Raw genomic sequence first — 26,826 nt, 5'->3', positions numbered from 1 at the left:
AGTAATGTCTCTGCTTTTTAATATGCTATCTAGATTGGTCATAACTTTCCTTCCAAGGAGCACGCGTCTTTTAATTTCATGGCTGCAATCACCATCTGCAGTGATTTTGGAGCTCCAAAAAATAAAGTCTGACACTGTTTTCACTGTTTCCCCATCTATCTGCCTTGAAGTGATGGGACCAGATGCCATGATCTTAGTTTTCTGCATGTTGAGCTTTCAGCCAACCTTTTCACTCTCCTCTTTCACTTTCATCAAGAGGCTTTTTAGTTCCTCTTTACTTTCTGCCAAAAGGGTGGTGTCATCTGCATATCTGAGATTATTGGTATTTCTCCTGGCAATCTTGATTCCAGCTTGTACTTCTTCCAAGTCACCATCAACTCTTGGCTGTAAGCAATAGCCCTGTCCTGATCTTCTGGTATCTTCCCTTGCCTTCTTTAAGTTATAAGTTTAGAGGACCCTCGTTCTTCAGTTTAGAGAAACTGCCAAAATTCTTACAATGGCTAATAAGACATGGCGTACTCTATCCAAACACAGCCTATACATGTATATTGGAACAATAGTTTAGGTTTCCATTTATTGCCTTGAAAGGGTATCCTGCATGGGATTGCACATAAGATAATAAAGTTGATAAAGTTGTTTCACACAGGGTTAGGGGGCAAGAATTGTAAAAGCACTATACACATAAACTAAAACTAAGCAATTAAGTGAATGGATGGAGGAAAGTTGTTAGAGTAGGAGGGTAAGAAATAAGCAAGAGGATGAGGCAGCTATGACATGCATCTGGTAACAAATTAGAGTTGGAGACATCAATGTGAGATCATTTAGTTTAGTATACATGAGATAGATAGCTACATATAGAGATATATATAATGGCTAATTATAAACACATATATGTGGTGGGGCACAAAGTTCATTCAGGATTTTCTGTAACATTTTACAGGAAAACCTGAATGAACTTTGTGGCTAACCTCATATTTTCTTGTTACTCCAGTAGGGAGGGGCTGGAAGCAATGACACTCTAGTAGCAAAAAACACACCTATTGCTCAGTGGTGGTTCATAGCACCATTCAATAAGTGGAATCAGGGTTCATTGGAGAAATGGCTAATTCTAGGAAAAATGTTTAACTCTAGGACAACAGCTAGAAATATACAAAATATGCCTGGTGTATCTTATAGTGCCAGTAAGTAGGGAGTGCTAAAATACACACACATGTGCCTGTACGCACGCATGTGCACACACACACACCCATTGATGGGGGTGTGTCAAAAGGACACAGCCGCCAACTGACTGACAGAGCTTCTCAATGACCAAAGCTGGGACAGTCTGAGGAAGAAAAAATAAAAGAGTATTACAAAAATAAAGTGAACATATAAAATACATATTCATAATTCATATTAAAAAAACTGACTTGAAAATACAAAAAATCTCATACAAAAATCTTGAAAAAGTCTGGCTTGAAATTCAATAGTAAAAACTAAATAAATAAATAAACGAATATTTTGGCATCTGGTTCCATCAATTCATGACAAATAGAAGGGGAAATAATGGAAACAGTGACAGGCTTTGTTTTCACGGGCTGCAAAATCACTATAGATGGTGACTGCAGCCACGGAATTAAAAGACACTTGCTCCTTGGAAGGAAACTATGACAAACCTAGACAGTATATTAAAAAGCAGAGATATCACTTCGTTGACAAAGGTCCATATAGTCAAAGCTATGGTTTTTCCAGTAGTTATATATGGATATGAGAGTTGGACCATACAGAAGGCTGAGCACCAATGAATTTATGCTTTCAAACTGTGGTGTCAGAAAAGACTCTTGAGAGTCCCTTGGACTGTAAGGAAATCAAAGTAGTCAATCCTAAGGGAAATCAACCCTGAATATTCATTGGAAGGACTGATGCTGAAACTGAAGCTCCAATACTTTGGTCACCTGATGCGAAGAAATGACTCAGTGGGAAAAAACTCTGATGCTGGGAAAGATTGAAGACCGAAGGAAAAGGGGACAGCAGAGGATGAGATGGTTAGATAGCATCACCAACTCTAGGGACATAAATCTGAGCAAACTCTGGGAGACAGTGGAGGACAGAGGAGCCTGAAGTGCTGCAGACCTTGGGGTTGGAACGAGTCGGACTAAGTGAGTGAACAACAACACAACAATCCTATAAGATAAATGATAATTGAGGAAGAAGAAACACATTTCCCATGTAGAAGAGTCCCAGATAACTCATGTAGATACTCTACGCTCAAGAGGTGGAGCATTACTCCACATTCCTTAATTGTGTGGGCTATGCTATAATTTCCATCCAAAGAGTACAATACACAAAGAGGGATGGAGAAATATAAGTTTCTAGTGGTGGTTTAGTGGCTAAGTTGTGTCCTACTCTTTGTGACCCCATGGACTGTAACCTGCCTGGCTCCTCGATCCAGGGGATTTCCCAGGCATACCGGAATCTGTCGCCATTTCCTTCTCCAGGGGATCTTCCCAACCCAGGGATCAAACCCGGGTCTCCTGCATTGCAGACAAATTCATGTTTTGCTGGTACATGGCTCCTTAGGTCTTTATAGTTGTGTGTTGTTTCTGTGTTAGTGGCTCAGTCATGTCCTACTCATTGCAACCCCGTGGACTGTAACCCACCAGGCTCCTTTGTCCATGGGGTTCTCCAGGCAGCAATATGGAGTGGGTTGTCATTTCCTTCTCCAACTTCATAGTAGAGAAACTCAATAAATACTATTTCAACCAGGTTATCTCATTTAACATCAATAATAATGTCATGCTGATATTATGTACTCTGGATGTGCTGTGAGATTATGAAAATGCATTTAACTTCTGTGATCTTCCTTCTCAAAACCCGTAACTCCAGTCTAAGCATGATAAAATGTGAGACAGATGGCAATTAAGGGGCATTCGACAAAATATCTTAGAAGAACTCCTCAAAGCCATCAATGTTTCCCAAGTCTAAGAAACTATCATAGCCAAAATGAGATTTAAAAAATATGATGAGTAAACACAATATATACTGGGTAGCAAAGAGTTGGACATGACTGAGTGACTGAACTGAACTGAACTGGTATGGATAGCATTCTGGAATAGAAAAAGACAATACGTTAACTATGAAAAAATAGTAATCTGTCAATACTGGTGCATTAATTGTGACAAATGTACCATATTAGCAATAAGATTTTAACAATAGGAGAGGCTAGGGATGGGGGTATATAGGAACTCTTTATACTAACTTGGCAATTGTGTTTTTTATTTTTTATTTTTGTAAATTAAAATAACAAGGCTTTTAAAAAAAATATACAAATGTAGCTCTATCTACATAAAATTATATGTTATTGTTTATATACCCATAGATGTCTTAAAGGATATTCTTGAAAACATTAGCATTGATATGATTTAAGGAAGTATTTCACTTATTTTTATTCTGCTTGATTATTTTTAAAATGTTGTTAAAACATGCATTATTACATTAAAAAAGCTATTCTATCTATCATCTACCTAACCATCTAATTCTTGGAGATAACCTGTCACTTTCCTCTTACAGCATATTTTTCTTAATTATAAGAATCAATCCCTTCTCTCTTTGCAGAAAGGTGCATTGGCATCTCCAGCAAGCAACTGTTTTTAGGCTGGTAGCATACCCTAGCTTTAATTGTTTTCATTCCATCAGGATAGATTTTAACAGTTTGAGAGAGTAATTGCTGAATCTTAATGACCAGAGCTTCACATGCCAAGCATTTTCTCCCAAACTGGGTTATTTAGAGTCCAATGAAGCTGGGGATAAATATATAAAACTAAGTAATTTGGGGAGATTGAAGAATTTTCAGAAAATGCCTTTCACTTGGAAGCATGAAATTACATGCACTACAGCGGAATGAAGTCAAATCAATCAGCAGTGTGGAATCTCTCAGGCTCTACAATCAGCAGGAGTTCAGAAGCCTCTCCCTGGGAAAGCAGCTGAGGTTCATGCAAAAGAAGCGGGCACTAGAATGCAAAGAGACCGAGCCCTTCCTTGTCCTCTGGGAGAATCTATTTTGGTAGCTGATGAGGGGTGTGGACAGGAGGAAGAAGGTTAATCAGATGAAAAGTGGAGAGGTTGAAGTGATTGCCCTAATGTCCAACTTTCTAGCCCACACTTCCCTGCCAGATTCATTCAGTGGCTCCTCATCTCCTTTGGTTAAAGTCCAAACTCCTTAGAGTAGAATATAATTTTCTTGACCATCTTATCCTTACCTCCCTCTTGAGCCTATCTCCATCACTTCTCCTATTACCCCCAAGTTCAGCCTTATCAGCCACATATACCTTCCTGTGAATTTTTGAATGGCGATGCTCTCATGGGCCTCTGCCTACCACTAGCTTGCCCAGAGCACTCAGAGTGCTTGTCCTCTGCGTTATAGCCTGGTGAACTCAAATTTCACTTGCAGTCTCAATGCATTCACTCAAAGATAGGTGACCAGGTCTTTGCTCCCAAATAGGCCACACTGCATCCATTATAGTACACACCATATCAGGTTTTCTTGTCTCTCTTTACCCAGGATTGTAGGTCTTTTGAAAATAAGTCTCTACCCTCTGTCAGGGCATCCTGAGCATATAACATAATCTAGCACTAGTGCTGCCTGTGGAATGATAAATAGGCAAATGCAACAGTTTATAGAAAAATGTTAAAATTTAGAATGCACAACTTAGTTTAAAAAAATACTGGGTGAGGATTTCAGACATTCATACAACTTTTCTGAAAGGCATCTATAAATGCACTGAACACTGCAGCCTGAAATGAACATAAAACCTAACCAGAAAGGAAAAACAGGAGACATTTCTAAAATTAACCTATTACCAATGCCAGCTTTTCTAATACTTTTTTTCATGATTTGCTAACAATGTCTCCAATGCATCAAGGAAGAAATAGAGGCAGAGGGCATTCACAAACATTGTAAATCAGCTTGAGTCTCTGGTAATCAGGTGCTTATCTGTCTGAGAGAATGTCTCCTAGAGTGCATCAGTAATTAGGGAGCTAATGGAAAATTACAAACCAACAAAATCTATGACCGTTCTGAGGACAATAGAATCACAGGTCAAGAGTAGCCCAGGTGTATTAAGAACAGATCATGCCAAACATTTTGATAGCTTTTCTGGATATTGGCTGCCCAATTCCTGTCACACTTGCTCCATTGGCTCTACATTGCCTCTAAATCAATTTAAAATGCCTCTTTTGAGTTGACCTTCAAGGCCTTCCATTATTTGGTTTATTACATTTCTTCTCTCTCCTTCCCCCCTCGTCCTCCCCTGTGGGTTTCCTTTCTTTTCTTGTCTACCCCTCCTGACTTTGTCTTAGATCGCCTGCTCTGACTTTGTGCAGACTCTCTTGCAACTGTCTTTGCACTTGGTACTGGGTCCACAACAAAACCTGTTCCCTGTCTAGTCTACCTACTAAAGTTCTGTATATCCTTCAAAACTTAGCGTGATGGTACCATCTTCAGGGACTAATACTGTTCTGCCCGGCTTCCAACATTAATCTCTCACAGTTTGTTATTCCCTCCTATATGCATCTTTGTTAATGTAATTTATTTGTGCTTATATCTTTCTCCTATTAGGCTATGAATATAAATAGTAGAATGAGAATTTCAGTAGGATGGGGGATTATTGTCTGTTGTGTTAACTGATGCTGCTCAAGCGCTGAGAACACATCTCCCCCAACATACACATACATAAGCACCCATACTTTGATAAATAAGTAAGTTCCCTCACAGTGAGTCTTATGTAACATCATAGCACATGAGCTGACATAAAAGATCTGCTTAATAAATGACTGTTTTATTCCCGAAGTGGTGTAGAATGAAAGGGAACAAAAATAAACAGGCTCAGTCCTCCAAACAGCATTTACCAACTAGTATAATACAAACTCTCTATCCCACAAAATTTGAATAATTATGGTCTATAGGAAATATCTCTGGGTGCTCTTAGCTATTTTCATGTGTCCATTCATTGCTTTATTAAGCTACATGAAAAAAAAATAATTGAGAACATTTGAAAGGTACTACCCAGCAGGGATGTTAGTGCACCTCATTACAGCCTCAAAATGATAAAAGTTTAGACTGTCCATTTGGTTTTTGCTGGCATGGGTGAATCTAGGATCCACTGTTTTTTCTATGGTATTTGTCTGGAGTAGAGCAGTTATGGTCTAAAAGCATTCTAGGTTGCACCCTTCCTGGTCTTTTGCCAAGAGAGAACAGGCTTTGTTTCCCTTTTTGGTCTTCATTGCTGACATTTTGAGGTTGCCAGCTCCCTCAGTTCTAAGTCTTGATATATGAGATAAAATTAAAACACAGGGACCTCATCATTGTGTTGTTCTTTTGCATCCCAAAATGCCTAGCTAGCCTGCCTTCTTCTCCCCATCCTTTAGAATCTCCCTGTTTGTTTTACACATACTATCCGAGGATTTTTAGTTTTGCTCAGCAGGAGTGCTCAGGTAAAGTGTGTTTACATCATTTGCTCAGGAGCAGAAATTCCCCTGCAGTAGATGCTACTATAATTATTTAAAATAATTACAATTATTATTATTATTATCAATAATGAGATATTTAACCTCTCTATACATATGTATTGGTGTCATCATCTGTAAGAACGCACATAATCTTGTTCTTAAGACAAGCTTGTTCTTAAAACAAGCTTGTTCTTAATTATTTTCCAAAAGCTCCATATGGTCAGCTGAAGTTTTCCCATTTGGAGGATGTCCATAACAAGTGAAATGATAAAGCTAGTTAATGACCACTAGAATGTAAATTCCATGCAGATGAGGGCTTTGAGTACTTTACTATCTCTGTTACATAGAATACAGTCAATGTGTAGTAATCACTAAGAAATCCTTATTAAATAAAAGAACAAAGTGATATATTGAATCTCAAATGATATTCAGCATTGCGTGAGCACAAAGGCCTGCCACAGCCTGTGCTATGCCATCATTGTTCTTTCTCTCACAGTTTTCTCCTAGTAATGCTGCATATTATTGAGGGATTCCTTTACCCGAAGGGAATGTCTATAATCTCTAATTTGCTCTAATAAATTTTTGGCCTTTACCAGATGCATGACAACTGTACTATACTGTGGTGTGAATTCCAATTATGTAATATGACAGATGTCTGCCCTTTCCCATAAAACTCAAAGCTTTATGAACTCTCAATGCAAAATGCATTGCAGGTCCATAAGTAGACGTTTTATTAAGTGTGTGTATGCGTGTTTTTAAATCACTCAGCGAGTTGGATATTACTTAGACTTCTGAGTTGGACTACATAGAAAATGGATACGTATTCAAGTATATTTAATACAATTGTATAACTATATAATCTGACAATCATCAAACAAGGAACCAGATGACAGTAATAAAACTTGGATTTTGTCATTTGGCAATGACTGCCAAATATAAGTCATTTATTACCCAAGAAGTCAATTTTTTTTAAGATGAAGCTCTGTGTAAAAAACATTTAAGCCTATGATTAGCTAGATCCAGAATTAAACCCTGTCTCCACTATCATTATTATGTGATCTGGAGCAAGTTATTTACCTTGTCTTCCTTTGTGCAAAAGAAAATTCAGAATAATGATGATAATAATTATATACCAACTACCACACCCACGGTGCTTACTTATGATGCCAGACAGTGCTAAGTCATTTCAGGTAGAATTATGTTTCTACATGAAATTATTATTAACACCCACCCTTTGAAAAAGACATCTTCCTGCACAATTTGAAGATGTCTTCTTCACAGGTAGAATTGCATGCCTTATTCATGGAAGATTCTATGCAATTATTGAAGTGCTGTACATTATTATCTGTAATTGTTTCTTTGTAGCGTCATAAGCAATGACATTTTTTATACAAAATTATACAGACAGACTTGGTTTAAGTCCAGGTGCCACCACTCATTATTTTTTGACCTTGTAAATGTACTTAAAACATTCCTAGTCTCAGATTTCTCATCTGTACAATGGGCATGATACAACACCTACTCATAAGACTATTTTGAGGGCTTGACGGAGATAATGCCTGACATACTTGCTCAGTAATTGTTAGTTACAATGACTGATAGAGCTGAGCGTAAGGATGGATGCATCAGTGAGAGAGCAGAGTGGAATACGTGAAATGGTGTGACTCCCTCAGATGACGTCTATGACACTGAGGCTATTTCAATGCATGGAAGTTTTTATGTACTTATCCCACCAGTCTAACTACAGTGCTCCAGTGCAACTAAGTGATGGCATCCTATATTTCTTTCTTTTAGCCCTAAGTCTACTCAGCTCTGTTTTGTCTTGTTTTCCATTAGATCCCTGAAGCCTAGCAAGGTTAATAGTTGCATTAGTGTGATATATGTGCATCTGTTTAAATGAGAAGTTTCTAAATTCCAAGACAGCTGAAGTATTCACTAGAAATATTTGCAAATAAATAAATTAGCAAATATTTAAGGCACTGATAATACAAGTAATAAATCTTCCATACTGGAAGATTTGTTAGACACAAATAATTACATCTTCAACATTTCAAAAAAAAGCAATGCAATAACTTAATAATTGGAGTGAGAAACCAGAGATATTTAACTCATCTCCTTTTGGAGCTGTTTGCAAATGAGTTTGAAAACAGAACTCATTATCTTTCTACCACCTGAAAATCACCTAACTTCCTGTGTCTTGCGCCTCAAAAAATGATTCTTAGGGACCAAACTAGAAATGCCAGTGCCATGTTTGAGCTCTACCTCTTCCTAATGTCACATATCCAAGCAGATCTCACATGCCTCCTTCTCTCAGATACTTCCCTGCATCCTCATCACCATGCTCCTCACCACGGCCTTCTTCGTGTCTTACCTGTGCTCATGCAGCTGCATCTCAGTTGAGCGTTAACCCCTCCAGTCCATTCAACAGCCTATAACTAGAGAGTTCTTTAAAAAGAAAATAAAAAACAAACAAACAAATCCTATCATGTCACTCTTTTTAAAACTCTTTAATACTATTGCCCCTGCAATAATGTCAAATTTGTCATCATGGTCCCTGGTCTGCCCCTTGCTTGCATTTCAAACCACACAAAACCTCTTCCTTTGCCTCACTTCCTTCCCCCTTGAAAATACAACATCCTAGATTCCATATATATTCACTAACATACGCTATTTGTTTTATCTTTCTCACTTACTTCACTCTATAAGACAGACTCTAGGTCCACCCTTGTCTCCACAAATGACCCAATATCATTCCCTTGAATGGCTGAGTGGTATTCCATTGTATATATGTGCCACATCATCTTTATCCCTTCATCTGTTGATGGACATTTAGGTTGCTTCCACGTCCTAGCTATTGCAAATAGTGTCCCAGTGAACATTGGGGTGCATGTGGAATCTAGAAAAACAATACAGATGAACCTATTCGCAGGGCAAAGAATAGAGATTCCGACATAGAGAACACAAGGGTAGACATGGTGAGGGGGGTAAGTTGGGGGATTGGAATCGACGAATGTGCAGGGCCACGCAGCAAACAGGTAACTAGTGGCAACCTGTACAGCTCAGAGAGCCCAGCTTGGTGCTCAGAGGTGATGCAGGTGGGTGCGAGGGAAGGTGGGGTGGGAGGAAGGAGGCAGCGGATATTAGGAACACATTTAGCTGATTCACTTCACTATACATCAGAAACTAAAACAGCATTCTACAGCAACTATAACTAAAAAAAATTCAACACTTTAGCCATGATTGTCCTTCAAGTCTTCAAAAATGCCAGTGCTCCCTTTCCTCCACTGTATCTTGAACCAGGTCTTGATTTTGCCCAGAGACATGTTCTTCTCATCTTTCACTTTGGTAATTCCTACTCAACTTTAACTTTAGAAAAGGCAGAGGAACCAGATATGAAATTTCTGACATCCACTGGATCATCAAAAAAGAAAGAGTTCCATAAAAATACCTACTTCTGCTTTATTGACTATGCCAAAACCTTTGACTATGTGGACCTAACAAACTCTGGAGAATTCTTAAAGAGTTGGGAATACCAGACCACCTGACCTGCCTCTTGAGAAATCTCTGCAGGTCAGGATGTGACAGTTAGACCTGGACATGGAACAAGAGACTGGTTACAAATAGAGAAAGGAGTATGTCAAGGCTGTATATTGTCACCCTGATTATTTAACTTATATGCAGAGTACATCATGAGAAACACTAGGCTGGAGGAAGCACAAGCTGGAATCAAGATTGCCGGGAGAAATAATCTACAACCTCAGATAGGCAGATGATACCACCCTTATGGCAGAAAGAGAAGAAGAACTAAAGAGCCTCTTGATGAAAGAGGAGATGAAAAAGGTGGCTTAAAACACAACATTCAGAAAACTAAGATCATGGCATCTGGTCCCATCACTTCATGGCAAATAAATGGGGAAACAGTGGATACAGTGGCTGACTTTATTTTAACCAAAATCACTGCAGATGGTGACTGCAGCCATGAAATTAAAAGATGCTTGCTCCTTGGAAGAAATATACTCCTAGAGATGGTAATGATAACCCTATATGCAAAACAGATAAAGAGACATAGATGTACAGAACAGACTTTTGGTCTCTGTGGGAGAAGGCGAGGGTGGGATGTTTCGAAAAAACAGCATCGAAACATGTATATTATCTATAGTGAAACAGATCAGCCCAGGTTGGATGCATGAGACAAGTGCTTGGCCTTGGTGCAGTGGGAAGACCCAGAGGAATCGGGTGGAGAGGGAGGTGGGAGGGGGGATCAGGATGGGGAATACATGTAACTCCATGGCTGATTCGTGTCAATGTATGACAAAACCCACTGTAATGTTGTGGGTTGATTGGCCTCCAACTAAAGAAAATAAATGAAAAAAAAAAAAAAGCAGAGATATTACTTTACCGACAAAGGTTGGTCTAGTCAAAGCTATGGTTTATCCAGTAGTCATGTATGGATGAGAGAGTTGGATTATAAAGAAAGCTGAGTACCAAAGCATTGATGCTCTTGAACTGTGATGTTGGAGAAGACTCTTGAGAGTCCCTTGGATAGCAAGGAGATCCAACCAGTCCATCCTAAAGGAGATCAGTCCTGAATATTCATTGTGAGGACTGATGTTGAAGCTGAAACTCCAATACTTTAGCCATCTGATGCAAAGACCTGACTCATTTGAAAAGACCCTGATGCTGGGAAAGATTGAAGGCAGGAGGAGAAGGGGACAACAGAGGATGAGATGGTTGGATGGCATCACCGACTCGATGGACATGAGTTTGAGTAAACTCCGGGAGTTGCTGATGAACAGGGAGGCCTGGCGTGTTGTGTTCCATGTGGTTGCAAAGAGTCAGACATGACTGAGCGACTGAACTGAACTGAACTCAACCTTAAAGCATCAGTTTAACAATCACTCTGAAGACTTCATCAAATCTTCAGCCAGATTATGTGAATCCTTTATTGCTTCCATAGCACTCCTTGCCCACTCCCATTGTAATGCTTAAATTACTGAACTGCAGTTCCCTTTCATTTCTATATTCTCTATACAGATTTTTGAGGACAGTTCCTGTGCCTCATTTATTTATTATTACATCCACAGGACCTCTCTCAAAACAAGGCACAGATTAGAAACTCAACACGTTTGTTACGTTCATAAATAATTAATTAATAATAAAAATGACTTATGAACGAAAAGAAAGCTGTGTCAAAGGGTAAGGTGAGGAGGAACTTTAGATAAAGTGGTCCAGAATGAAAATTATAAGGAAGTGTCATTTGAGCAATGACCTCAAAGCAGGGAAGAGTGAACCATGTAGATATCTGGGAACAGAGCTGTCCAGGCAGAGGGATTAGGTGGAGCTTCTGAGCTTTGAGAAAGCAATAGACAGGCTGACAAAATTAGAGGGCGATGAGCAGAGCGGGAGAGGGAGAGGCTAGCGTTAGATGACGCAGCATTTCATAGGCTATAATATGAGCTTAGATTTTGTTCTGAGTGCACAGGTAGCACTTGGAGGGTTTTAGGTAAAGAATGCCAAGATTCTAATATTTATTTCTTGAATATGCTTCTTAACAAACCACAATGGAAGACTATTCTGAAATTTCCAAGTGAACAGATTTGAAATGGATGATATGCAAAGACTGGGTATAAAGGTATAAAATCACAGTTCGTTTCATAGTCAGGTAATTTAATCCAAGGGAGATCAATTATTTTACCAAAATGATGCAGGAAGTATATGGCTAGTTGAGATTAGATGCCATGACTTTTGGTTGCCTGCCTAGTTCACTTTTACATGGATGAAGAGATAAATGAGTTACTTGAAACCGTGTATCTGTGCTCCTAAATGGCCACCATAAATATGAAAATTATCTGGAGTTAGCATTGAACTTTTCACATTTCACAGACCTGTTTCATTGTTAGTTTCTAACTAGAGTAAGCATTTTCAAGGCAAAATGTATAGTCGCACTCATTCTTTCTATATCTTATAGCATGTCCCACAAAGACTGGTTTATCACAGTGCATCAACAAGGAAGTGCATTGAATGCATGGTTCACTTGATCTGAATTCTTCCTAAAATGATACAAATTTTACTTTTCAAGTATTTCAGAAGCACTATTTTGTGCAAACTACCATGTCAGGTACTGACGTGACAAAGATGAATATAACATGGCACCTGTCCTCAATGAACTTGCATCTTAGACAAGGAAGCAAATCACCATTTGGTGCAATACAAGAAGAGTAGTACTGGAGTAGGAAATGGCAACATGCCCCAGTATTCTTGTCTGGAAAATTCCATGGACAGAGGAGCCTGGTGGGCAACAGTCCATGGGGTCACAAACAGTAGGACAGGACTGAGTGACTGAGCTTGCCCGCAAGCATGCATGCATACTTAATGTTTCATAATGAAACAAATACAGTTTATCAAAACAATTATAGCAATCCGTGATAGTCACTATCCACTTATTAATGTGCATTATCTCATTTAACATTCTTAACACTCTTTTAAGTATCATATGGGTCATAAAACTTGTCCCTCCCCTTTATTTATTTGTTTTTTCATATGAGGAAACTGATTACAGAAAGGTTAGGTAGCTTGCTCAAGGTCAATCAGTTGGTCAGTGGTGAAGCTAAGAGTCAAATATTGGCCATATGACTTCATAATCTCTACTTTCAATCACTCACATCATTTTGAGAGATACTGGCTTATTTTAATTCTCACAGAAAATCTGTGAAACTGGTTTTATTTTATTACCACTTCACAGGCAAAGAAACTGGCTCAAAGAGGTTCAGGAACATTTCAAGTTTACGCTCAAACCCAAAGTGAAAAAGTGAAAGTGAAGTCGCTCAGTTGTGTCAGACTCTGAATCCCATGGACTGTAGCCCACCAGGCTTCTCTGTCCATGGGATTCTCCAGGCAAGAATACTGGAGTGGGTTGCCATTTCCTTCTCCAGGGGATCTTCCTACCTTATTTCCACTAGCACATCCCTTTGTACACATTTTTGCATCTTTCACACAGCTAAAAGAACACATTAATTCCGGTTTCACTGGTGTGGAGGTGAGGGACTTCATTAAGGAGTTTACACATCCCAAATAAGACTATCGGCCCTACTTTAAAATATCACTAAGATCGTTTGCCACTATGAAATAGTAAGCATTTTCCAGATAAAAACTATTTCTGGAGAATGCAAATTAAATTGTTCAGTTTAAGCTACTATATTCTGGAGACTACATGCCAATTGATTTGAGCACTCTTTCTCCATCTCTGCCAGGCTAAACACTCTCAAACAAAAATGTAGCGAAGTATTCTCTTTGAAGCAGTATTCTCTGACATTTACCTGGGACTCTAACTAAATATTAAATAAGTAGAATTCTAAGTGAAATGGGCAAATATAATCTCAAAAATTTATTGTAGTATTTTATTGATAAAAAGAGCAAAGACAATATTATGAACTAGATGCTCATTAATACACTGTCCGCTTTATCAACATTACAATCTCTAATCCTCACAACAACCTAGGAAATAAGTATACCCATTTTTCACAGGATGACATTGAGGCTTTGAGATGTTTGATCACAGAGATAAGTGGCCAACGTGAGAACTGAACTCAGGTTCATATAAAATCAAAATTATTGCTCTTTCTACATATTCCTATTGCTTGCTGAGCAGACAGAGGAGCATTCCAGGAAACTGAACAAAGTCATGGTTGACTAATGTATTAGTTGGGTATCTGGTTTGGACTCATAGGGAGGGCCTTGGGCTAGACTTATAAATTTAGTTACACATTCCTGTGTTTAAAGTATTAATATATATGAGAGTTCAGTTACTTTAGTCCCATATTGAGCAAACAAATGCAGTCAATTATTTGACAGAGTCAAAACGAATCCTCATGCAGATTAAGCATGTTTGAATCCCATGCCCCAAATAACTTTTCCTTTCTAACAAAAGCAGGGCATCTTCTCCCCTTAGGGAAGTTTATGGATGCAGCAGCAGCCAGTATGCAGTTTACAATCACATGCTCAGTGACAGTATGAGCCCCCCCCCCATCCCGAAATGCTATGAAGAATGTCCAATATTCAAGAAATGCTTGAGACTCCTGTGTTTTCACATAAGATTAGTTCTGTTCCTTAAGCCAAACAATAATAGGCCCTACTTATAAAGGAATAAATGAAAAAATAAAGTAAGTGAAGCATTGGGCATAAGTCTTGGAACATTTTTTTTTTGGACTAAATATTGGAACGTAATTTTTCCCCAAACAATGCAATTCACACTTACAACATATATATTTTACTAAGCATTTACTACACGTAATATACTGTGGTGAGTTTTGTATATGCTTTATATTGTATACAGAATAATCACTTATTGAGGAAATATACTGTGTCAAGCAATATGTTAGGCAATTTATACATCATCTCGTGTCAATCTCACAATAGCAATATTAGAACCTAATTCCTCACTGGAAATGAGGAAACTGAAGGTCAGTTGTGTGACATCGCTTTCCCCCAAATCATGTAATAATTCCCGTATGTGAACCTCATCATGCTCTATGTGCATGCTGAGTCGTTCAGTCATGTCCGACTCTGTGTGACCCTGTGGGTTGTAGCCCACCCTCTGTCTATGGAATGTCCATGGAACCATTCCTCTGTCCATGGAATTTTCCAGGCGATAATACTGGAGTGAGTTGCCATTTCCCACTCCCGGGGATCTCTCTGATTTAGGGGTTGAACCCGCGTCTCTTCCATCTCCTGCTTTGATAGGTTGCCACTTTAAGATGCCACTGTGAACCTCATACTGGCCCAGAAAAATAAGCGTCCTGGACTTCTGGGTGCATCACTTCAACCTCCATCGCAAATTATTTCTCTCAGGAAGAGTTTGGAAAACTAAGCCAAATAATACAATTTTTTTTACCTGTAGTATTCTGGGTGTAAAGAAGTGCTGTTAGATGCATTTTGAGGTCTGAATTCAGGATTGAGACAGAAGGCATTTTTCGTCTCTCTTTCGCTGTGTCTGCGTGGGAACACCGTGGGGGCATGACGGTTCTATGTAGCCGCATCCCATGCCTGGCTTCCCAGGTGGCTCGGAGAAGCCACAAAAACAGTAGTGGCAGATACTCCTCAACATGATTTCTTATTCCCTGGTGTGAAGATACCAGCTAACTCTCTCCATAATTTGGGTGTCTGTTATGAGGACATCAGTGGTGATAGGTTCAAAGTATGAAGAAGTTCCAAAAGTAACCCCAGTGTTACTTCCCTGTGGGTTAATTATATTGTTTGGGGGTATTTGCTGGAGACCCAGATTATACTCCACCCCTTCAGCCTACTCGATGAATTTAAAGCCTCTAGTTCCCTATACTAAATCCATTCTTGCTTAAAACATCTCTAGTGGCACCTGTTTTCTGAACTTCATTTTGAGTGATACACTGAAAAATCGTTCCTACTTGTTCAAACATGCTTTTCTGAGAACACCTCTAGCAATGAGAGAGGAAGGTGCTATCAACATCTTACCTCATGCTTCCACAATGTAAATGTAAATTCTGGGTGGGATGGGGACATATTTATGATAAAAATCTCACTACCACTTCACATATTAATCCATTAGCAAGTGAACTAGTTCCATACCCAACAGTGCGTTCACATTCTGGTTTCTTCAGCATTTTTTTTTTTCACTTTAATTACACATGGAAGATGCTCCTACTTTTTGAGTGCCTAATATATACCAGAAGTAGGGATAGAAATGTTGATAAACTATTGTTAATCTTGATTAGGACTTTATAAGTGTTTATATATCTATTTACTTCTTTGTTCCAGATGAATAAGCCCAGGTTCAGAGAGGTAAATCCGGCTGCATCCAAATTAACCTAGGTCCCTTCTAACACATGCTGTTTGGTCATGCTCCTTTATCTTTCCCCTTGCAAAGACTTTGAAATTTGCATTGGCTACACTGGGTCATCATCATGTGTGTGCTCAGTTGTATCCAGCTGTTTGTGACCCCATGGACTGTAGCCCCTCAAGTTTCTCCATCCATGGGATTTTCAGGGAAGAATACTAGAGTGGTTTGCCATTTCCTTCTCTAGGGAATCTTCCCCACACAGGGATTGAACTCAAGTCTCCTGCACTAGCAGGCAGATTCTTTATCACTGAGCCACCTGGGGAGTTATACTAGGTGAAAAATTCACTTAAAATTGGAAGGCCTGGTGTGAATTCAATTCCAAGATATCCTAGCAGTGAAATCTGGGATACACCACTCACATACTTTTAATCTCAGTTTCCTCATCAGTAAGATGAACACATTCGCATCTGTCTTAGCTATTGCATAGATCCCTTTATAACTCCAAAGCACTTTCAGCATCTACCAGAATGCTTAAACAATTTTAAAATTCATACATCATCTAGGAGTAAACACCTATTTAAGCCATTTCTCCTCTTTTAGTCTGCTCTTCATCCACAAAGTGAATGTAATAGTTATAGCTCTCTTATTGTGAGGTTTAAACAGGATATGGTAACTAAAGTGCCTAGCACTCTGCTCCGACATAGTAAGTACCTAATAGTTATAGCTTTTAATATTTTTATTATTAATAACACAATCATAAGTTCAGCTGAGTCCTTTATCCAAGTATCCTTCTTTACAGCACTGTTGATAAATTCAAGAGGTTTTAAAAAACAAAACCAATAAAATCCCAGCTGTTGACTTAAGCAGTGCCCTGAGTATAGTTTATCTGGCAGTATAACTTGTATTCTGAAGAGGAGAAGGGAAGCCTCCTGCCAGTTGGCTCTATGCTCTGGTTGGAAGGCTGCTTTGCCCTTGTCCCCTTGGCTGTTGAGACGGACAAGTGGATTTTCCATCCTTTGGTCACTGCCAATGGTTCAGGCCAGAGGAACAGATGTGAAAAGCAGAATCATTATCCCCTCACCCCACTCCACCAAGAGAGGAGCCCTTTCATGTCTGGTCTCCCTGGCAAGAAGAATGGATGAGAGACAGCAGCCATATGCCAGAGCTTATGGCAGATACTTGGCAATTACATACCCACCACAAGGTTACTTTGTGCTTGCTTGCCCCCTTTAAGCCAGAAGCAGTTCCAAAGTCTATACAGAGTCATAGGGATCGAACCTGGGCATCCTGCATTGCAGGCCAATTCTTTCCCTGCTGAGTCAGATCTTACAGGACAAACTTTAAATAATGTTCATTTACTGTTTGGGTGGTATACAAGATAGAGGAATAGTCTAATATCTTATGTTTCTTTGGAGTTCCTGGCTTCTTGACCTTTTGCATATTTCTCTGAGGCATTGGTCAAAGCCCCCAGAGACCACTTTTCAAACCAATCTACTGTTTATTAAGTATGTATCTACTTCTGTTTTATTGACTACACCAAAGCCTTTGACTGTGTGGATCACAATAAACTATGGAAAATTCTTTAAGAGATGGAAATACCAGACCACCTTACCTGCCTCCTGAGAAATCTGCATGCAGGTCAAGAAGCAACAGTTAGAGCCAGACATGGAAAAACAAACTGGTTCCAGATAGGAAAAGGAGTACATCAAAGTTGTATATTGTCACCCTGCTTATTTAACTTATATGCAGAGTACAGCATGCAAAATGCTGGGCTGGATGAAACACAAACTGGGATCAAGATTGCTGGGAGAATATCAATAACCTCAGATATGCAGATGACACCACCCTCAGGGCAGAAAGTGAAGAAGAACTAATGAGCCTCTTGATGAAAGTGAAAGAGGAGAATGAAAAAGTTGACTTAAAACTCAACATTCATAAAACTAACATCATGGCATCTGGTCCCACCACTTCATAGATGAGGAAACAATGGAAACAGTGAGAAACTTTATTTTTTTAGGCTCCAAAATCACTGCAGATGGTGACTGCAACCATGAAATTAAAAGATGCTTGCTCCTTGGAAGAAAAGCTATAACCAACCTAGACAGCATATTAAAAAGCAGAGACATTACTTTACTGACAAAGGTCCATCTAGTCAAAGCTATGGTTTTTCCAGTAGTCAAGTATGGATGTGAGAGCTGGACTATAAAGCAAACTGAGCAACAAAGAATTGATGCTTTTGAACTGAGGTGTTGGAGAAGACTCTCAAGAGTCCTTTGGTGTGCAAGGAGGTCCAATCAGTCCATCCTGAAGAAATCGGTCCTGAATATTCTTTAGAAGGACTGATGCTGATGCTGAAACTCTGATACCTTGGCCACCTGATGTGAAGAACTGACTCATTGGAAAAGACCCTAATGCTGGGAAAGATTGAGAGCAGAAGAAGGGGATGACAGAGGATGCGATGGTTGGATGGTATCACCGACTTGATGGACATGAGGTTGAGCAAGCTCTGGGAGTTAGTGATGGACAGGGAAGCCAGGCATACTTTAACTTAGCCCATGGGGTCACAAAGAGTCAGACACGACTGAGTGACTGAAGTACATATACATTTCTAATTGATTTCAATGGAACACTGGACTTACCTCCTATGGAGACAAAAGTGGTAGGGAAAAAATAAGAAAGAAACATGTCTGTTCCAAGGAGCACCCTACTGACTACAAAGGAGAAAATGGGGAATTTCCATTTATCAAGGGACTATATGCTTGCTTAGTCTATCCTAATGAAACACTCCACCTCATCTTTTTTTCAAATCAGCACTGAAACTAGTTATTTTTATTTGACACATGGAGAAGTCGACATTCAAAATGTGAAGTACCCTACCCTCAGTGACACAGGGAGCAAGTGGGAAAATAAAGATTTGAACCCACCTGAGTGTAGAGTTCCTCCACTCCTCTGTCCTCGCAGGTCTCAGCTCACCTTCGATCCTCCTGTTTCTTGCTTCCCATTTCTAATCCGCTACTCCAACAACGGAGAAAGTCGACCATCTCTTCCGCTAATCTCTGAGGGTGCTCTTACCTAGATTTTCTTCTCCATTTCCACTAATAGCAGCTCACAGACCATATCCTGAACCAACTGAGTGATCTCTTGACTATTCTTCCCATTGCTGGACTATTTGTGGTGCTGTGAGATGAAACTTCCTAAGTAAACGCGATTATATCTCTTCATAAATAATAATAAAAAGCACAGTGGTTCTTTGTTGCATTCTCAGTTATAATTATGCTCTATATCTTGAATTTTAAGCTTTCTATAATGTGACTACAGTATATGATCCAAGTCTTATCTTCAGCAAAGGACTTATATCAAACTATATATTACTCAAAAAAACAGTTGTATGCTGTCTAAATAATTCCAGCACTTAGATGTCACTTGAAGCATTATCTTCATAAGGGCCACTTTTCTCCAAATAATACTCCCTTTTGAAGTCCACCTAAAATGGACCACTTTCTCTGAAAGCCATTCTAGATACTACCAACCAAGCAACACTCTGCTTTTATGGATGTATCTTCCTCTGGGTTGGGTGTTGAGAGTTGTAAAGAACCTGCTTGCCAATGCAGAAGACATAAGAGATGTGGGTTCGATCCCTGGGTCAGGAAGATCACCTGGAGGAGGGCGTGACAACCCACTCTATTATTCTTGCCTGGAGAATCCCGTGGACAGAGAAGCCTAGTGGGCACAGTCCATGGGGTCACAAAGAGCCAGACATAAATGAAATCGCTTAGCACGTGCGTATAGGTTAGATGGTAAAGGAGAAAAAAATATATGTATTGTCAACTGTGTGCTAAACTTGTATTCCTTTTTCTCATTTAATTTTCTCCATAAACTTAAGAGGTTTAGCAATACTCTCTCTACATTCTACAGGTGAGAAAAATGGCATTCAGAGAGACCTAGTTTACCCAGTTTCCTAACTCTAGTAAGTGTTAGCATGGAAATATAATCCTGGCCAATCTAATTTCAAGTAAACAATCTTTATTCCACATATGTATACTAGAAGACCAATACTGTAATTTGTGCCACAGATATTTTTAGCTTGACTTTCGTAATTCTTTAGGATATGTGGAATATATAAATGGATGGAGAGATAGAAGTATAATTATTTCTCAACTCTGACAAGAACACATAGAAACCTGTATTTTTAGATTCTTTTGAAAAAAATTCAGAACATATAGATACTTTGCTTCCATGTCCCTCCCTCATGATGCCCTTTGGTTTAATCTATTTACTGATACTCTACATGGACAAAGATTCTCTAATTTTCTGTGTTTCCCACTCTGCCCACTCCATGGTGTACCATTCTGATGTTTAAAGATTTGCATGATTTCCCATAAGGGTTTAATTTTAGGAAATCTTGTTTCATTTGTTATTCTTCATCAGTACCTGGCACAATACTGGTGACGTGAGGAATTCATTAAAGAAATGAGGAATTCAAAAGAGAAGCAACATTTAAAAGCATAGATGTTTGGTTTCAGAGATAAGTTTGTATTTCAATTTTATTTCTAAATGTTAGGCAGAATGCTTAAACCCCTTTTGTTTAGTTTCCTCCCAGAGACTGTGAATTATATAGCACCTACAAAGTAGTTAGAAATGTATAACTGGCACATTATAAGTGCTCAATATATATTAATGATTATGATGGCTAATATATCTGAAGTTTCTATAAGTTGAAGTTCTCGTCCATAATCATTAAAAGAAGTAGCAAAATGAAAAAAAAAAAAAAGGTAACTAGTAATCGTCTGCCCTCTTATTGAGTGGATCACATAGAGCAATCTTTGTGTTTTTTTTTTCCCTTTTCCTCATTTTTCACAGGAGAAAAAAGTCAATCAGAATCTGCTAGAGCAGGGAAAAAGCAAATCACTTTGGCACCCTAGCAACAAGCAATGCTAGTTTATTTTCTTTGTAAAAAGTCATCTGTTCTCAAACCTCTTTTATGAAATACCTGTCATAGTCTATTTTATTGAACGTTACTCACTCTGCGTTTTTGGCCTCAAGGTCATTCCATTATCAGTTCCTACATCACCTTCAGTACTGGAAATGGACTGGGAGAGATGGAAAGGAAAACACACACACACATATTTTACACAGCACACTCACCAGATGAAGGGCTCCGAGAATAAAGGTGATTTCAACCCCACGGCAGGCGGAACCCAGATTTGTCCCTGTTTCAGATGTAACCAGCTCCAGCGACACTTCCTGACAGATGTGGAAAGACAGTTCACTATTGAAGATGCCGGAAGCCAGGAGAAACTTTCAATCTGATCACCAGCTCATACACAAGATAACCCAAATGTCTTTCATGTGCTGTTTCATTTTTTTAAAAAACACATATTTCTTTCATTTATTTTCAAACAACAAAATCCAACCAAACAACGACAGCAAAAGTACTCAAATACCTTCCCCATCCTGAGAAGTAACCCCAAGATCCCCAGAATACTGCCCAAGATTGCTGCCATGTTTTTCTGTGATCTTAACAGGGCTGGTCTGATTAATTTCTTATGTGGCGCTTTTATTATCATGTGGTGTTGTCTAAAAACAAATTTGGAGATGGATGGGTTCTGTGATTTACTCTTATTTCTGCCCATTTCCTTTTCTTTCAAAGCATGCCCAAAGACCTGCAAGCATGTCACATAATTTCTCATTCAGGCCTCCAAGATGGAAAGGGAACCAGTCAGCCTTCTACGTTGTAGGCACCGGAGTTATGTTGTACCTACATCCTCTCATCACAGAACTGTAAAAAGATCCTGTGATGTGCCAGTGATAATGATGACAATGTCCCCATCAAGGACAGTAATGATGCTGGTGATGGTGGTGGTGATAATGAATGTTCTATAAATTAGGAAATTAAAGCTTACAAGCAATGAATAACTGTAATCAGCATCATGTAGTTAGTAAGGGTTTACCCAGCATTTAAATCTAGGCCTTTCTCACATTCTTCATTCTGTCCAGTTTTCCACTTGACTTAACTATCCAGTTATTTCCCAGGACTCTCCAATTAGACCTGCAGGAAGAAATGGTACCCCCTCCAATATTCTTGCCTAGAAAATTCCATGGACAGAGGACCCTGATGGGCTGCAGTCCATGAGGCTGCGAAGACTCCGACATGACTGAGCTATTGAGCACACTCCAATTAGAGCTTCTACTTGACCATTGATTTCCAAGCATCCTTTGTGCTTTTCCATTTCTGCCTATTAAGCATTCCTGTTAGTTGAGATTTTTACTACAATAGCTTTTTTCAGTATTTCAAGACCTGGCACAAAAAAGGAAATTGATGCACACAGGTAGAATTGAATTAAATTCAGTGAAGAGATTGATTTTCCAAACCTTTTGACTCTGTCCATATGGGAATGGATTGTGGTCCAAGTTGCACAAACGGAGCCAGGTTATAGAGTCAGAGTCTGTATCTTAAGGTTTTGGTGAGGTCGAGGAATAATATTCTGAAATATATTCCTCAGAAATGATATTCTGAAAGAGCAGATGATCATTACAGGCCAAGTTAGACAGATATGTGTTTTGTAACTTCTGTCTTTTGAAAATACATCATGACTGGATAACACACCTCTGAATGAGTGAAACACAAGACCTTAGTTATAGAGAACCTAGGTATATTCTTTTTCACACTGAATTTGTATATTTATTATTATATATAAAAGTAGCCATATAGACATTTGATTCTACTATCTAATGAGGATCACAAAGAAGAGTTTAGACTAACTCCTTCATAGTGAAAAATCCCAGTTGCGGTAGATATCTTACTATCTTTAATAGCTTTGACTAATACTCCTAAGAGCATATCAATTCCCTTAGTTGCCTAGGAGTATGTATTATAATAAAGATGTCCAAGAAAGAAAATCTTTTCTGTTTACCAACCTGTTATTGATAAAGAGAAGGTAAGTGTCAGCTTCTTTATCACATGAACATGGAAACATAGTCTTTTTAAAAATAAAATTACCTGGATATGTCTGAAATATCTGTTTTTATCTAGGTACTGATACAATTTATTCATTCAATAATTTTACATTTTATTTACTTTATCCTGATTTGACTGTTAAAAATACTGGAGTAATCCAAAGAAATACACTTTTTAAAAAAATTTCCAGCAATTCTCAGTGGGCGATTGAGCAGGTACTTAGAAGGTTACTTCCAACCAGCCACTAATGACAATAAGACTAATAAATCTTTCCTTTAAGTAGCAATTTAATGTTTACAAATTACTTACATACTCATTCTGCAACTGGATTCTTATCAGAATTTATTTGGCAAGGTAAGGCATGTTATTTTCCTCATTTAAAAAGATGAGGAAATTGATGTTAAGAAGGGTTAAGTGCATGCTCTACTAAAGTACATGTAACTCAAGCAGAGTTCATGGTGTATTTCTAATGTAGATTTATCAACTAAATAATGATAACTTTCAACTCTAGCCCAGACTCTCCTCTTAGATGGAAATCTTATCCGATTGCCTTTTAAGTATCTTCAGTCAAACATGCCACGCTACATCCCACTCAACTTGTCCAAAAAATGAACTTGTTATCATGTTCCAAACTTGTTCCTCCCCTTCAGTTCAGTTCAGTTCAGTCGCTCAGTCCTATCTGACTATTTGCGACCCCATGAATCACAGCACGCCAGGCCTCCCTGTCCATCACAAACACCCGGAGTTTACTCAAACTCATGCCCATCGAGTCGGTGATGCCATCCAGCCATCTCATCCTCTGTCGTCCCCTTCTCCTCCTGCCCTCAATCCCTCCCAGTATCAGGGTCTTTTCCAACGAGTTAGCTCTTCGCATGAGGTGGCCAAAACCCTTGGGGGTACCCAATTTTAGTGAATGGTATCTCCAAACACCAAGGGAATCAAGTTACTATCTCCCCTCTTTTATGCTTCTCACCACTCTGATGTCCAATCACTCATCACTTTTGGGCAGTTTTATATTCCAAATGCCTTCACAATCTGTTCACTTCCCTCTCCTTCTCTAGGTTACATTATATTTTTCTCTTATTTGGGGTGATAATGGTTATCTTCTAACTGTTCCATACTTCAAACCATGTTGCAAATCCAAATGCCTTACACATGAAGTCCAAACACTTCCTTTAAAGAGTGGAGATAATGGTATCTTGTCTCTAAGGGTCATTTTAAGGAAATAATTAGATTCTGGATGTAAATGCAGAAGGCGTTTAAATTGTTACTTGAGTAAGGCAAGAGATGCCTTTGAAGATAACAACAGCTTCTGATTTAAATGATAGTTTGTCCATTTTAAGTGCAGGTAAAGTGAGGTTCAGAACAGTGATGAAATCTGTCCAGGGTCAGGTGATAAGGGATACTTCAGAGATTTTTCCACAAAACTGTCAGACTCCAAACTTGTGATTTTTACTAAATCCTGGGTTCAGTCCTCTGGGATCTTAGGAAGAAAGGCTGATTTGGGTTAACTTGGCTACTCAGAACAGGATTTGATACATATTTTCTAGGCATAGGATAGTTATTTCACCTTGGTAGTGCCTTTTCTAACCCTAGGGTAGTAGGACTGAGCTGAAGTCACTGGGAGAATGAGATGCTTCACTTGCTCACTGGGACTAATGAGAATGGTACCCCAGGAAGTACTGCTTTGGTCCAGTTGCCGTCTCAGATGGGTCATTCTGCTTCAAGCCTTGGATCTGTGAGCTGCGGGGTAATGTTTCCCCTGTGCCACTCATCCTTTTTTGACTAATGAGCTAATCTGGAACATTGTCTTGTCAGAATGACAGAAGCATCAAACCTTTAATCAGTTTATTTTTACCAACACCCCATTGGCCAAAGCATGCCACATGAAAAAGTCCAGTGTCAGGGAGCAGGGAAGCACCCTTTGCCCATGTGTATGGTCAAAAGGGCTAAATCACGTGGAAAAGGATGTGGCAAGGAACAAAGAACTGGAGCCCATAAGGTAGTTTATTAAAGCGTAGTTTCTAGTCTGAGACTATTAAAAATAGTGCTGCCAAGAACGTACTTGCACATGTCTTTTGATGAATATATGTATGGAGTTTTGTTGGGTATAAACCTAGGGGTAGAATTGCCAAATCATAGGGCATGCATGTGTCTAGCTTTAGGAGATAATGACAGGTAGTTTTACAACTTTTACAAAGTGGTTATAGCAAAATACACTGCCATTAGCACTGTATAATATTTTCAGTTGTTTTATATGTTTGCCAACACTTGGTATCATTTGTCTTATTCATTTTAGTCATTCTAATAATTAATAATGGTGGTACATTCTGGCTTTAATTTGTGTTTCTCTAATGACTAATGATTGTTAAGCATTCTTTCTTCCTTTTCGATTGAATTGCTTATATTTTTCCTAATAATGCACAAGAAAAATGTTGTATTTTGGATTCAAGGTGTTTTTTTCTTTTTAGGTTTATGTATTATAAATAACTCCTCACACTCCATGACTTTCCTTTTCAAGTATCAAAACTCTTAATCCAAATGCAGTAAAAGTTATCAATATCTTCCTTAGTATTTTTTATGTCCTGATCAAAAATATTTTGATTACTAAATTGAAAGCAGTATGGAACGGTGCAGGAAAACTGTACAGGTTTTTGGTGTTTGACTGATATGAGTTTAAAACTAGAAAGGACTGTTACCAGTGGTATGGCCCAATTAAACAGTACTCCTGCATTGCTGTTTGCCCCAACCCACGGGTGCTTTTTGGTTCTTGTTACCAGTTTCTTTGTGGCTCAGCTGGTAAAGAATCCTCCTGCAATGAGGGAGACCTGGGTTTGATCCCTGGGTTGGGAAGATTCCCTGCAGAAGGAAATGGCAATCCACTTCAGTACTCTTGTCCAGAAAATCCCACGGACAGAGGACCCTGGTGCAGGCTGTCCATGGGGTTGCAAAGAGTCAGACACGACTGAGCAACTTCACTTTCACTTTGGCTTTGGCTTTGGGAAGTGCTCTGGACCTTCTTCTCAGTCCAGTCACTGAACTGGTTGTCACTGTTTGTTGTATACAATTCACTTTTCATTGCACATCACAATCTGATACAGAAATGGTTCATTGCTGTTGCATAGAATGAGAAGATGACACTTCAAAATTATTTTTTTTTGACTTGCGGTCAATCATGAAGCACCTACTTACTGAGCTTTTTCATCTTTCCAGTATGATTCAAATGCCAAACAACTGTAGAATGGTCAACTCTTCAGTTCTTCATCAACTTTTCATCTGGTTGTTACAGAATCAGCTTTGATGATGGCTCTCAGTTGTTGCTGTTAACTCCTGATGACTAGCCACTACACTCCTCATTTTCAAGGCTCTCGTCTCCTCTGCAAAACATCTTGAATCACCACTTCCCTGTATGTCCATTAGCAAATTTCTGGGCCAAATGCATTGCTGATGTTGCAAATTGTCTCTGCTGCTTTATGACCCATTTTGAACTCAAGAAAATTGCTCGAATTTACTTTATGTCTAACATCATTTCCATAGTCTGAACTAAATATAAAAGAAACAGCAAGTAATA

Source organism: Muntiacus reevesi, chromosome 5 (assembly GCF_963930625.1).
Source record: "Muntiacus reevesi chromosome 5, mMunRee1.1, whole genome shotgun sequence".
In the NCBI taxonomy this organism is placed as follows: Eukaryota; Metazoa; Chordata; class Mammalia; order Artiodactyla; family Cervidae; genus Muntiacus; species Muntiacus reevesi.
This window is presented reverse-complemented; position numbering follows the sequence as displayed.